Source organism: Urocampus carinirostris, chromosome 2, assembly GCF_059441175.1.
Source record: "Urocampus carinirostris isolate Australia breed hairy pipefish chromosome 2, RoL_Ucar_1.0, whole genome shotgun sequence".
Lineage (NCBI taxonomy): Eukaryota > Metazoa > Chordata > Actinopteri > Syngnathiformes > Syngnathidae > Urocampus > Urocampus carinirostris.
In genome coordinates, this window is record NC_142350.1 from 19,753,964 (window position 1) to 19,768,446 (window position 14,483).

General features: G+C 39.7%; 1 long non-coding RNA gene and 1 other non-coding gene across 2 annotated transcripts; one reads left to right on the top strand and one right to left on the bottom strand.

The window, feature by feature from the left end:
• Positions 1-5,609: 5,609 nt before the first annotated feature.
• On the bottom strand, positions 5,610-13,950 carry LOC148371289 (uncharacterized). The gene is made up of 3 exons (XR_015849793.1): positions 13,755-13,950; positions 9,732-9,791; positions 5,610-6,355 (listed from the first exon to the last, which is right to left on the bottom strand). It is a non-coding gene; the product is annotated as an uncharacterized LOC148371289 (long non-coding RNA).
• trnak-cuu (transfer RNA lysine (anticodon CUU)) lies at positions 10,003-10,075 on the top strand. Its single transcript has one exon. It is a non-coding gene; the product is annotated as a tRNA-Lys (tRNA).
• Positions 13,951-14,483: the final 533 nt, after the last annotated feature.

The window sequence follows — 14,483 nt, forward strand, 5'->3', positions numbered from 1 at the left end:
GGGCAGCTGTCACAGACAGTCAGTCTCTGATGGTGTTATGTAATTCCCGTCCAAGAAATACCAGCTACGCCTTAAGTTGTATGTAAGACTTTGCATTATTATCAGCCTCGTTTTTGAATGGACTGTGTTTTCATTACTCGCTTCCTTCCTCCTTTCTCTTCGGGGTGCCTTATGTTTGTTCCCCTTTCCCTGTTAAAACTCACAATCTTACGCTTGTGTCTGCGCTTGGATCCAATATTGCAAACCCTAAGATAAAATGTGGAAAGAAATGTGTTCCACCTTAGTTTTTTAAGATATAAAAAGGGACGGTGTGCAATATTTGGTGGAAGGCACTAAACACCTTCACCAGGTAACATTGATTTGCATATTAGGCAAAAATACATGAACTATCATACCAATGTTCATTTTTATATAAAAAATAATAATCATAGGCTGAGATATTTGTATTTCTTTTACACTGCGGAATCCTGGCGCTATGTTTGTCCGGCATCCTGCTTCCAGGCTGTGCCATGTATCACTGGCCCTCGCTTGTATCAGACAACACAGTGCCATCTAGTGGTTAAGTATTACACATTGGGACTTTAGGTTTAAAGCCTGAAATGTGGCAATATGACAAAAAGTTCTTAGGGGGGTTGCAATAGTATCCACCCCCTTAAAACAGCAGCTTACTTTTTCTAAATCCCCTTGTAATTCCATTTTGGAGCACTACTTCAGATCATGTAAACTCGAGTATCCTCAACTGTGACTTATTAACGAGACCCAGCGCTTCGATGAATGAGGAGGGCCATAAAAAAGGTAGGCCCGCTGATCCAGACAGGAACAAAAGTTACGGGAACATTCTGATTAAAATGGGATCAATGACAAGACAAAAGCTGGCGTCTGGGAGGGAAATATCGTGGGAAGTGCCGCCAAGAGCCTGATTAGCATGCTGCCTAGCGAGTATCCATAGGGGGGCGGGCAGGATCCCTTCAAGAAGAATGGCTTTGTGGGAGATTCTAGGGTGGGGAGACGGTGAGGTTGCAGAGGGCCAGACCAGAGATGTGGGAAGTCAAAGAAGACAGCTTCACAAAGACAGACATGGTCCTCAGGGAGGGGACGTGAGGGACGAATGAGGGAGGGCCTGGAAGCTGTGAAATTAGGCGGCGAGAGGGAAACAAACAAGTTCAAGTTCAAGAGCAAATGCTGGCAGATGAAGACAACTGTGTGACCGTGAAAAGAAAATGGTCTAAAAAATGATAATGCAATCTATATTTAACTCATTCAATGCCAGATGTTTCTCTCGAATGAGAAGAGCCGATGCCAGCCATTTTTTGCCATTTTGATTCATTTTTGTAGGCCTACAGAAAATTTAAGAAAAGGAAAGGAACTCAAGTAGAACTTTCACTTCGTGCATTTTTTTTGCATTTGTCATACTTCCAATATCTAAACAATGCTTTCCATAAACACAGGGGTGCTTTGCTTGCAAAAAAATATAGATTTTCTTGCAGGAAAACTAGACTTATGCATGAACATTGCAAGAAGAATGTATCGTTGGTGTGATCACACGATTTCTGTCACTATGGCCATCGCGTTCCTGCATACATGCACGGAAACGTCATCCCTTTTTGACCAGGCGATGACGATGGGACTTTCTTTTTTTAGAAAGAAAAAAGCTCTGTTGAAATGCAAACAGTCTGTACTTATACATGTTTTCGCGACTCTGACCACACTGCTCCACTACGCCTATAATTAACACAGGGGGCAACCTACATACTTCAATCACTTGATACAGGAAGCAAGACTAGGAAGTTGGGTTTACTCAATGTATGGACAAAGTTCTGATCAAAGCCACTCCTGCCATCTAATGGTGATTTGTCATACTGAAATCATTTCCAGGGACTTGATCATTGCTGTATATGTGATGTACAGTAGGCTTATAGGCAAGTGTATACAGTTCTTGAGGTGGTTTTGCTTGTCATTTTGCTTTTTGAGGGAAAAGATGAATATATTATTTCATCTCTGCTTTAAACTGCACAATCCTTTCATATCATAAAATTTGGTAAGTGGATGTTTTTTTCTTGATTTGGTACCAGTGTGCCTTTAGGGTGGAATAGTGGGTCCTCAAGACAGACAAGTTGAAAATTACTGATCTAAGCCATGTGATTTCTCCCAGCCAATAAACACAAAACACTCATTAATATAAAAAATCAATAACACAGTTTTGGCGCCAGAAGCGAGCAATGGAGGGTGCAGTTTTCCCTGACAGACAATCCTCTTAATGTGGAAGTGACTGCAACACAGGTCAGAGGTCAATAAACTTGAGTTTGAAAGGCCATCTGAGAGGGTCAAGCTTAGGCACCTCCCTCTGGATTCACACACACATACAAGCATGCAAGCAGGTCAATTATGTATTGTATGGTTGCGAATTAGGGAGGAAGTGACCATTGTCCATCTGGCCCTGAGGTCACATCCCTCCATGTCAAGTCCAATTTCGGCCCTTCAAACAGGAATTTGGAACGTTTCTACCCCGCTGCCATCTCCTGGCTTGTGTTATTAATGAAGCCTCTGTCAAGTTCCTAATGAAGATGAACTATGCGCCTGCTTCTTCTTTCTGCTTTTAGTTCTTGGTCCAGGTTGAACTTATAAACATAGGCCTGGTGTGCCCTCTTGTGGTTTAGTGTTAAAATAACATGTGAGGTGATATACAGTACCCGTGATAAACATTTAAAACTCAATGATATAGTTCATGTGTCAATAATGTCATATAAAAGTCACACTGGAGTTTAAGTCGCACCACCCGCCAAACTATAAAAAACACGGTACGTGCATTTTTTATTATTATTTTTGAGGTTTGGGTTACAATTTGTACTGTACTTGAAACAGACCTTTTCTTACCTCCACCCTTTTCATGCTACACTAACAAAACTGCAGTGACGAGCATGAAGTCCCTCTTTATCCTCCGAATGTGTTCTTCAGTCTAAACAGCATTGCTAAGAGTAAGATAAAAGCAGATAGGCACGGTGGAAACCTACTACAAGGGCTTTTTGAACTAAGTTGGGTATTTTTAACACATACCTAATAGAAAAAATATTTTAAAAATTCAAACTTTTACAGACACCTCAAACAAAGCACCACACCCTTTAAGGGCTAACTGTAAAAAAAGCACTCTCTAAACCATGGGAATTTTCGATTTTCCAACAAAAGCCATCTATTCTGTGCAATGCATCTCCGATTCTCGGCACAGTCACTCAACAACTGTCTGGCGCCCTGTTTTAGTGCCAGCGTTCCCAGACCTTTGTGGGTGAAACGACAACAAAACAAAATGGCATGGCTTGGGCGGTGTGAAAAAAAAAACGATGTGGGGGTACAAAACACGGGGCAGAAATCAAGCGTGAGTGTGTCACGGCACGCTGGAGGGTCGGACTACTTAATTAGACATATAAAGAGCCTGGGTCAGACGGCGTAGACAGCCGAAGAAAAGGCGGGCGAGATGAGGCCCTTCAAATTGTCTGCAGCATTCTGTGGATTTGTGCATGAGAAAGTGTGTGAGAGAGTGTGTGCCAGTTGTGTCTGGGTCGTGCTGTGAGAACGCGTGAACTGTGTCTGGAACACATATGGGAGGTCGTTTGAGAAATAAATCATACTTGCTCTCTCACATGCGCAACTATACTGTACTCTCATAAGGACACAGTCACACCCATGCATAGACACAAATGAACTCTCTCATACATACTAATATATTGTCACAAACACTACTATAGTCTCTCATACACAAGGTCCATAGAGGTGCTTGAAATCCTCGAAAATGCTTGAATTTTGGTGGTGTGTTTTTGAGGAATGTAAAGTGCTTGAATTTCGGGTAAAGTGTGTGTAAATGCTTGAAACTGTTGCCATGTTTCTCAACAAGTGTGCTTAAAAATGACGCCGAGACTGCTCTCTGGTGCCTTCACTTTGCTATTGCATTTCTTATTCCCTCGTCATTATCTTAAGCTGGCTTCAGTTTTTATGACATTGTCCTATGAAAGGTCATCGCCCCCTATGGGTTGCGCCCAAGTCGACAGGCGTATGCTACACCTGAATAGGGCACTAATGAAATGTATATGAGTGCAAGGATTACATATCAATCATGGACATTTGTTATGAGCCATGCAAAGAAGGTAAGGTGGTGTTTACCTGTGGTAAATTTTAATGAAAAATCTGCCTGCTACTGAAAATGTAAGCTACAATACATATTACTGTCATTTTTACCCAAAACCTACTGTATATAGGGAAACATAGGGCAGCACGGCGGCGCAGTGGTTAGCGCTTGTGCGGCACAGTTCATGTCATTGGAACCTCCTGTGTGGGTTCAAATCCAGCTCCAGACTTCCAATGCGGAGTTTGTCTGTTCTCCCCGCGCTTGCGTGGGTTTCCTCCGGGCACTCTGGTTTCCTCCCGCATTACAAAGACATACATTTTAGGTGGATTGGCCGGTCCAAATTGTCCCTAAGTGTGAATGAGCGAATGAGTTGTCTGTCCCTGTGTGCCCTGCGATTGGCTGGCAACCAGTTGAGGGTGTCCCCACTGCCCGGAGATGGCTGGGATGGGCTCCAGCACCCCCACGACCCTAATGAGGATAAGCGGTACGGCTGATGAGATGAGATGAGATATATATATATATATATATATATATATATATATATATATATATATATATATATATATATATATATATATATATATATATATGTTTTTGTGCGTTTTATATGTCAGAGCAAGTATGATTTACTTCTCAAACGACCTCCCATATAAATGTGTGTTCTTTCATGCAGGATCATTAAGTCATTAACTTTATTTCTGGTTCTCAGATATATATATATATATATATATATATATATATATATATATATATATATATATATATATATATATATATATATATATATATATATATATATATATATATATATATATATATATATATATATATATATATAGTCGTTCCTGTATGAGAGTATGATTTTATATGTGAGAGCAAGTATGATTTACTTCCCAAACGACCTCCCATATAAATGTGTGTTCTTTCATGCAGGATTTGGTTACATCGACTGAAAACCATTTACCTTTACGGATCGGTTACGTTAGAAAACACACAAAAACAACTGCATTGTAAAAAATTAGCAGTAATGATATATGACCGTAAAACGTACTACATCACACACTTTTTTTTCTCATATGGAAAAATATTAAAGGAATAGTAGTAAATTCAGTTTAACACATTAGTTTTGTAGAAATTACTTTTCATCAAACATCAAGTAACATATTTTCCACTCTTAAAGGCGCACCGGATTATAAGTCGCATCCCTCCAAAGTAGCCTCTAGTGATACTTTTTTCAGATATTAAGCACACCAGACTGTAGGGCCCATGAGATTATAACTACAGTAGGAGCTAGGGTTGCATGAAAAAAATACATACATTTCAATTGAAATAATTTGCTTCATAGAAAAAACAAACAATAACATTATGACATCTGGTTTCACAATTAAAATGAATTATTCCAATTATAAATAATTACCTTATGCAGTATCATTTAATTCTAATTATGCATTTCCAATTGTATGCACCGTATTTTCCGGTTTATAAAGGCGCACTTTCAAATTTCAGGCCAATTTGGGGTTTCTGGGTGCGCCTTATAGTCCATAAAATTTGGTACAGATAAGTCATTAACTTTATTTCTGGTTTTCAGATATCAAAACTATCCCTCAATAATAATAATAAGAACCAGCAGTTTTTTAGGCACATTTATCCAGAAGCCAATTCATTTAAGCTTAACTGGTGTGTATAAAAACAATTATAAGAAATAAAACGGAGAAAAGTGATCAAATAGTAATTCTTTTTTCAAAGTTGGCAAATGTGTTAATAAATAGTAAAGTCCTTCAGTATGGTAGCAAATTATCACTGTTTTCCGAAAGTTTCATAGGGATTAAGAATAACGCCAAAAGTGTATCCAAAACTAAATCTCAGGAATTCTAAATTTGTGTCACATCTTAACGATTTATTATAATAACTGTTATTTGATTGTCTGCAGTTTTAATGTGTCTGCTCCTGTAATGCGTTTAAAATAGGCCTAGTGTGCGACGAGGGGCGTAGAACTGTGCATAATTTAGGGGAAAACACTTGTAATGACTACTTAGTCCCACTCTCTCTGTCGTTTGTGAGCAGACGCAACAGCTCGACGTGGACCAGAGTCGCCAGCTCCTGATACTGGTCTAGGTGGTGAAAACAGACTGGGAGTGCTCCATCAATGCCAGCTGCTGTTGCACTCTCTTTCTATCGCTCTCTTTCTCTCTCTCTCTCTCTCCCTCTCTTTCTCCTTCTGTCTCTACTCCTTTTTGTCTGCAACACACAGAGGAAAGGGTCAGAGTTCAAATAAGTTCACAGGATGGAGTGTCTTTCAGATGTTAATGCCTCAAGGAGAGCACCAGACAAACACAGCAGTGATTAGAATATTGTCGCCGGGGTGTTTGTTTATATGCAACTCTCTCACGTTTGACGGACGGGTCAGTTCAGCAGTTTGAAAAAGTCATGTGAGAATATAAATATGAGGAATTAGTGGTTGTTCCGGTATACAGTAGTTTACATTGCCGATGTATTTCATCATCTCTTGACAACATGAAATAGACTACCATAGAGAGCATCCTAACATACTGCATCATGCCGTGGTATGCAGGATGCTCTTCAGCGGACAGGAAAGCCCTGCAGAGGATCATAAACACACCACAAGAGATCAGCGGCTGCCCCATGCCCGGACTGGAGGAAATTGAAAACTCTCGCTACCTCTTGAAGGATCGTATACATTTGACCATAAAGGATTTTATACGATCGAATACAGATTACATTTAATGCAAAATATATTCACTGGCTGGGCTGTGGTGCGATGTCAGGGCACCCTGGTGGGAAATGTTGTTGACAGGAACGGCGAGAACGGCACGTAAGGTTGATAAGATAATCAGCACATCCAGACGCAGAAAGGCCCTGATGACGTAGAAACGCTCGGTGTTGTTTTGAGTATTCCAGACACCGCGACGCTCTTCGACGAGATGGTGAAGCACAGGGGGCGCTTCCTTGACATGCCCAAGGGAGGAGTCGGCACACCATTATGCGGAGAGAAGATGGCCAATAGGAGAGAGCTAAAGGACTTGAGAAAAAGGCTTCCCACAGACGCCAACGACACAAATTCGTCCGTTTTCGATGGAGTACATTTAGTTAAATTGTTAATGAAATTAGATCTGCCCCCGTGTGAAAATGTCGGCTTTCTTGTTCATCTTTTCCCTCAAGAAACGAGCGCGCATAAATTGTTGGGTGAATGTGGGTTGTGTTTGGTTAATGGAGTCAGATAACTAATTTGAACAATTTGGTAAACGGTACATTTGGATATTAATTCCCAACAATTCTGCAGAGCTAAAGACATCCTGAAGGATTGCTTACACCGCTTATTCGAACATTTCCCATCCCACAAGGCCGGAACAAACAGAATTAGCGATAGGTTCTTCCCCAAAGTTATCAACATACTAACCCACAAGCACACATAGGACACGTTGAACACAGTTTTAAGTGCTGGGTCCTGGTTGTGTATAATTTTTATTTGAGATGTGAATATTTTCAGATTCAGATTCAGATTCAGATCTACTTTATTGTCATTCTAGTACACGTGTATACAGAACGAAATGTCGATACATCTGACCCGCACAGTTTCCTCGAATGTACAGATATAAGTAAAAGTTGTATTGTATTATGGCTACGTATACAACTTTTACATTAAAGGTGAATACTTTATATTTATTTTATTTCATATTTGTATATTTTGCCAAGTGGAATGAAACTCTAATTTCATTGTAGCAACACAATGATAATAAAGGTGATTATGGAAAAAAAACGATCAACAAACTAAGTAGCCTTCATTTTTGAGTTTATTGTCATTATCAGTGTAACGGGTGTAATAATAACTTTTGTTTTGTTGAAATTCCTGCTGAAATATGTTTGTATAGTTTGTGTATAAGTGTCCTGCAATGACGAGTGCAACAGTGCCACCTGCTGGTATGGGGTAAGGTTTAGTTTAGCCTCTGATTTTATGACCGGAATGCAGATATTGTTAGCAGTCTCCAGCCCGCTGCTAACATTAAGCCACGATCTTTTGGTGCTACGCAAAAAGTTCAATGATCTCGCAACATACACAGTAATGTCGTTGATGTTGTCAATCTGCTTGGATTTATTTTTGTTTTGTTTCTGTCGCCATTTATGTTACTTTTGCCGTACGTTGTACTCTACTGAAATGCTAATTTCCCTCATAAATGTTGAGAACCAGCTGAGGTGCTAATCGCATGGTGTGTGTATGTTTTGTTGCTCATTGCAGGTAAATTGTTCCCTTTTTTTTTCACTCGTTATTGTAACTATTTCTATTTTCACATATATATATAAAAAGGATGATTTTGGTTGAAATTCAGATTTCAAATACGTCAAGTTGAATTCATTGTAAAAGTTAAAACCACTATATCATATAAAGTACATTATCACTAAATATGACATCTTTGACGTTCAAAATAATAACAAAATAAGCTGGAATTCAAATGATGGCACAGAATAGTTTGATTGGCTACTGTGAATGGAAAACAATGAAAACAAAGCAGTTTGTTCGATGAATATTGAGCGAAATGGTGCATTAGTTTTCTCAGATCGAGAAAGACAAAAGGAGATACAGTAAGACCTCGGTTATCGCGGTTAATGGGGACCAAAACCACCCGCGATAAGTGAAAATCCGCGAAGTAGCGGCGCACCTTCAAAAAAAAATTCTTATTTTTTTTTTTTTAATTATTATTTTTTAGACCCGATTAATGGGGAGCAAAACCACCGGAAAAATGGAAAATCTGCGAAGTAGCGACGCCCCTTTAAAAAAAAAATCTCATCTCATCTCTTTATCTGCACCGAATATCCTTATTATTCGCGAGCGAGCCCCTAGCCCGCGGTGCGGGTACTTTCGGGCGCGATACGCACGACACCGCGACGTCCTGTCGGAAGCGCAGCAGAATACGCGTTCACGCGAAGGGGGGAGGATTTTTTACGGGAGTCGGATTTGGGCACAACACCGAGCGCGCGGTTTTGGTGCGGCTTCCGCTTCACCGCCGTAATGCATAATAGTCTTTGAGATCCCGTCAGCAAACACGAGCTTTAACGTGCGCCACGAGCACCATGCTAAGCCGGGAAGGCTCTCGACTTACTCTGGCCGTACTGAGTGTACTGGTAGCCCACGGCTGCCACTGCTGGGTCCACGCGACTTCCGCTTCACCGCCCCCTAACCCCCACAGGTCCCCCCTACCCATTTCCCCCCCATCGAGGGCCGTGTAGCGCCATGTAGAGCCATCGCGGCCCGAACGGGAGACGTGACGTTGGTGACTTTTTCATCCGCGTTAACAAACGCATTTTGTAGAATACGATCGCGCTTTATTGTTTAAATAAACGCATTATATAGACTATGATCGCCCAATTATTTTAATTAGCTCGCTTTATGGTTTGAATAAGCGTATTATATAGAATACGATCGCTTTTGTCGGAAGCGCAGCAGAATGCGCGTTCACGCGAGGGGGGGAGGATTCTGTACGGGAGTCGGATTTGGGCACAACACCGGGAAACGAGAACGGTGCGCCGCGCTAGGGTGGTCGGCCGAGGGGGAAATAATAAATAAAATAAAAAATTGGAATTTTTTTTTTTTTTTTACCATTGCAGACCACGAAGCTCTGAATCCACGAACGTCGAACCGCGAAGTAGCGAGGTCCCACTGTATAGAAAAGATGAGAAAGATAAAACAAAATCAAAAAAAGAGAGAAGAGGGAAAAAAAGAGAAAGAAAAGAAGCAAGGGAAAAGAAAGAAACAGAGGAGAGAAAGAAATGGTGTATTAGTTTTTTCAAATCCTTTTTACACCAAAAATTGTCAACAACGGCACAGGGGTTTTGCGATGAAGTAAGCTGTTGAGACGTCTTACCACATCGCCCGGCTAGCTCAGTCGGTAGAGCATGAGACTCTTAATCTCAGGGTCGTGGGTTCGAGCCCCACGTTGGGCGTCGACATTTTTTGGAGCTGATACATTACTTGCAATCTCAAATGTTAAGCAATTATTCAGATTCAGATTCAGATTCAGATCTACTTTATTGTCATTCTAGTACACGTGTATACAGAACGAAATGTCGATGGATCTGACTCCCACAGTTTCCCTCAGTGTCCTTCAGTGTACAGATATAAATAAAGCTGTATTGTGTTATTTACCATAGTGCCGATAGTGCAAGAAGAGACGCTAACCAGATGTGCAAGATGGGCAGTCAGGTTAACAAGTCATGTTATAACAAGTCATAACAAATTATGTCTTCAATCTCAATTAAATTTTTCCCCTTTCAACCAAATACTGCAATTTTGTTTAAAATAAGAAAATGACATGTCTGATAGATGACGAACACCATAGAGACATCAGCAGGACACTTGCGGTACTACAGCTGTGGGTAGAGACTGCATTGAGAATGTTGTCATTGCTTGGTGCCCGCCAACAGCGCATACGAAGAGTGCATTGTCGTTTTTTAAATTAAAGGGATAGTGTGTATTATTTATCGCCGCTCAGTGCTAAATAAACGTCTTTCTTTCAAAACGGATATTTACTGCAATTACCGTACAATCAAAATACACGAACTAATATATAAAGAGGCATTTTTTTAAATATTCGTAGTTGGGGACATTTGCATTTATTTTTTAATAATACAGCCCATCTGAACACATTTACACAAATGAAACATGGATATCAGTAGTTAGCATAAACATGAGCTCAAAAACAAAAAGACATAACTCACATTACACTTAAACGTTAATTTATTTCTTACAGCTTTTCAAACGTAAATTTAGACACAAAACAGAAATAAAATAAAATGCCTAGGAGCCTTACAAAACCTAAAGAAATCGCCAAACTGCCATTTTGTGTTGCTTTCTATTACAAAGAGACTTCTTTTTCACTTCACACTGTTCACCTTGCAATTTTCACGTCCAAAACCTAATTTAGGTATTTGACTTTTTTTATGAGTGTTTGTAACTTAAATTCCCCTGTGTGAAACACTTTACTAACCTGTTTTTTTGCAGGATAAAGAAGAGTTAAGAGTGACGTCGTATTTGCAATGACAGCTGATCGCGGTCTGAGGATACCATGCGCGCGAGGAAGGGGGGGATACTCCCTCTTGTGGTCAAATTTGCGACCTACACTCTGATACTAAAAAGAAAACACACCAAAAGGGCTCGTCTCTCATACCAACAACACAAAAATAATAGTGGTTGGATTAAAAATGGATTTGTGTTCAAATCGTAATTTTCAAAATGGACGTTTAACCCCGGAATCAATTCTTGTGACGTCATAGCTTGTGCGTAAAAATGCGGGATAGCAAACGTAGATAGAAAATGGCCAAAAGGCCGGCTGCCTTACATTTTAAATCCAAAGTATGGACACATTTTGGAATTTATACAGGTTCCTAGGAGCCAGGACTAGACATGACCAAAACTGTCTGCAAGTTTTGTTGCCTGCCGAATGAAAAAGCCTGTCGGACTGCATGTGGCCCCGGGCCATAGTTTGCCCACATCTTTTATGGCATAAACATATCACATGATGTGCATTGTTTGAACATTATACATGGTTTATTGTCCCAAAAGTGTATAATTTAATTTGCTTGTTTTTTTAATAAATAAATCACAATCATCAATTATATCGAATCACAATACTAATTATATATATAAATCTAATTGTGACCCTTAAAAAATAATAAATTCGAAATTTGTGACCACACATATTTCTAGGCGTCACATTTTCATGATAACGTTTTAATTATTGTGGCCATTAAAATGTTTAATTTATAAACACGTGGTATTAAGTCTTGAAAGTAAAATACAATTAAATTCTGAGAAATATTGTAAATGAAATTATTAAATAAAGAGTTTCCCGGATGCTGCGTTTGAAAAAATTGAGGCTGCAGTCATGACTTTCAGCCAAGAGATGGCGACAGAGTAAGACATGATTTCCATCCATTTCTAAGACGCGAGTAAATTAACTCTACTCTTTTCATCTTTTGGGGGGGTTTGTTCTGCCCCGAACAGACCTGACAAAAGTAAGATAAAAGCAGATAGGCGCAATTGAAAAATAAAGCATGAGGGCTATTTGAACTCGGCTGGGCATTGTTGACGCATACTTAATCGAGAAAAAAAATAACTTTCAACTTATTAAGGACACCTTAAACTGCATACCCTACCTCTAAACAGACAGTATGTTTTATTTGATCACCAGATATTGCTGAATGGTGCAGTGCAACCGAAAACAAGTGCTAAAAAGCACAAGGAAAAATACAAATCTTGGACACCCAAAGTAACCAAAAACCCCCATGTTACTTTCTATTTTTGCCTGGCCTTTTTGAGGTTTTTGAGTGTACCTGTAGCAGCAAGATGGTGTACAATTACTGTAGGTCAGCTCCCTTTGGGAGAGGCTCATGTGATGTAAAATAAATTCGAATTCCTTAACCTATGAGTAATTTAAAATGTACTTTTACAACTGATTAGGTTTTTTTTTCGATTGGAGGCACTACACAATACACACTGTCCCTTTAAGTCAAGTCAAGCCATAATCAAGTCTTAATCAGGAAATTAGCGGGTACAAAATTAGAGGAAGAGAAAAAGTGAAGGAGAGAGAGAGAGACAGAGACAGAGACAAAGAGAAAGAGAGACAAAGGGAGAAAGAGAGAAAAAGAAAGAGAGTCAGAGAAAGAGAAACAGAGAAAAAAGAGAGCTGGATAAGAATGACAGAAATAGAGACAAAGAGGGAGGGAGAGAGCGAGAGTGACAAAGTGGGAAACAGAAAGACAGAAAAAAAGAGCGAGAGAGAGAAAAAAATGCAGCTACAGTTAGGCTTCAATAATGAATGAATACAACACTTAATCAACGTTATCCAACGAAATCGATAATGGAATTAGTCGCAGATGAATTCTACTGTCGTCAATTTTGGCTAAACACGATTTCCCAACAGAGTGAGGCATCCAAATTGATTACAATCTCTGTTGAGAGTCGCTCATGCGCAATAGCGTCTTTGCCTCCAGGGGTAATATACAAAAATGGCATTCATTTCAGACTAGACCCCTAGACTGTTGTGTTCAGGTGCTAAGCGAATTTCCAGCCTCGTTTTTAAAAAAGACTTGGTCGTGTCATCCTCCGGTTGACAAATTTTCATTCTTCTCTTCAACCATCCCATTAGTATGGCAAATTTGTGTTAATATAGGGACATAGTAGTTTCTGGCCAGTGTCAATTATATCATGAAAAAAATAAGGCATCTGTGTTTATTACATTTGATTATCAAACTCAGTGGGAGACAGTGGCCACCTTTGGGCGTCGCCAGGGCAAATCGTGCAACACCAAGATAACACTTTCTATATTTACTGCACCAAAAATGGATTTGACTCATCACCATATACATTGCCGTGAATTCAAAATGTTGTTTATCCTTGCTTTGGATTTTCCATTGCAGGGCCCATGGGTCTGACACACTATTATCTGACTAATTTCATAGTTATTCAATTGTATTTTTCAAAGTTTTCCAAATATTGGCATGGATTTTTAAAAATTTTTTTACCTATTTTTTTCCACTTTTGTGCTCATCCCTCAACAGGCTTTTTTCCAAGTAGGAATTTGCTCCGTTACAAGAAACAGAGAGTAATGGTTTCCATGGTTACCAATAGCAGGAGAAGCATTCTGATCGGACTCCGATACAGCACTTTCGATGTCTGGTCGCCGCCTTTTTCCGTTGTGAAGTGGCATCCTGGTCTTCAGGGAGGAGCTGGACTTCGGCATTGACAGGCGGCAGGTGTCAATACAGATACTTGATTCTAAATCACTGCGAAAAAAACGATTTTATTCTGAAATTTAGAGTACTACTTGTGGCTTTCATAATTTTGTTCAAAAACAATGATGTCATGTTAAATCCCTTGCTTTTGTGACATATAAAAGGGTCATTAACAAAGGCTCTTTAACAAAAACACATTTTAGATGCTTCTTGAAAGTTTAGAAGATATTTGATTATTTTTTTTTTAAGTTTTTTGGCCTGGAGAGGGACGGGCGCCACCAGGATGTACTTGCCCAAGGCACACCACAGGATATGGTGCCCCTACAACCTGTGTGGTTAAGGAATCCAACAAACCAACCAACCAACCCAACCAATACTATTAAAATACTACAAAAATTAGACTGCAGAAATACTACAAAAATACACCTGGAGTAATACGACAAAAACTCAGGATAGATACGCCCCCGCCAAACATTCTTTTCTTCACATATGCATAGGGAGGGTCATTACTGAGTTGTTTAAACCAGAGTTTGCCCCATTTGCAAATCCAGTCAGTTGGCTTTCCTTTGGGCATTCTATGTAGGAAAGTCAAATGTCTTGACTGTGGTACTTATAGTGT